Below are 959 nucleotides of genomic sequence, written 5' to 3'. Positions count from 1 at the left end.
CGGCCTAGTCACCCCCAACTGCCCCCACCTGCTGGCCTCGTCACCCTTCACTGCCCCCCTCTGCTGGCCTGGTTGCCTCAGACAGCCTGCTGTTCAATCGTTTGAGTATCTCTCACTAACCCCCTTGCTGGCCTGGTCACCCCATGCAGCCTGCTTGTTCAGTTGGTCGTCCCTCAGTAACCCCCCTGCTGGCCTGGTCATAGGCAGCCATCTTGTGAGGGCATGAGGGTTAATTTGCATATTACCTCTTTATTATATAGGATAGGATGATCATTCCCAAGTTAATTATAGAGCCCTAGTTAGAGGATTTGCATTCCTCTAGCAAGGAACCTGCATTTCCTTTTCCCAGGTGTTTGGCGGATCTGTTAACCTAGGACCATTAATTATTCTGTGTGGGATTTTCTGGATCATGCAAGCATTCTGGATTTGAACCTTCTATCTTAGTCATTAAAAATTCTCAGGGAGATTTTTTTTTCTTTTTACCCAGAGTTAAGCAAAAACAGACAAGTTCTCTTGTTCATTGTGGGCTAATTTTTTTTTCTAGTTTATTCTTTGACTGACAGTGTAGCCCTTTGAGGATTTTGGCTTTGTTATGGATTTTCATCCCAATTCCCTACCTCAAATGGGCCCAGTGCCCTGTTTTCTGGGGTTTTATTGTTTTGTTTTATGTGGGGTTTTTTGGTGTGTTTGTGTTGGTTACTAGGGATTTGATAAAAGATAGAAGCCATTGGCTTCAGCTCCAGCATGCCTCCCTATATCTGTGCTCCTACATTTTTAAAAAATATATTTTTGCCAAAACCGGTTTGGCTCAGTGGATAGAGCATCGGCCTGCGGACTGAAAGGTCCCAGGTTCGATTCCGGTCAAGGGCATGTACCTGGGTTGCGGGCACATCCCCAGTGGGAGGTGTGTAGGAGGCAGCTGATCGATGTTTCTCTCTCATCGATGTTTCTAACTCTCT

The 959-nt window shown here is 45.9% G+C and overlaps 1 protein-coding gene across 1 annotated transcript in view; it reads left to right on the top strand.

Annotated features, from left to right (window-relative positions):
* The window catches only part of NSUN4 (NOP2/Sun RNA methyltransferase family member 4), a 15,691-nt gene that overhangs the window by 9,805 nt on the left and 4,927 nt on the right, over positions 1-959 (top strand). The window lies entirely within an intron of this gene.

The sequence above is a fragment of the Myotis davidii genome, unplaced genomic scaffold (assembly GCF_000327345.1).
Source record: "Myotis davidii unplaced genomic scaffold, ASM32734v1 scaffold458, whole genome shotgun sequence".
NCBI classification, from domain to species: domain Eukaryota; kingdom Metazoa; phylum Chordata; class Mammalia; order Chiroptera; family Vespertilionidae; genus Myotis; species Myotis davidii.
This window is presented reverse-complemented; position numbering and strand designations above follow the sequence as displayed.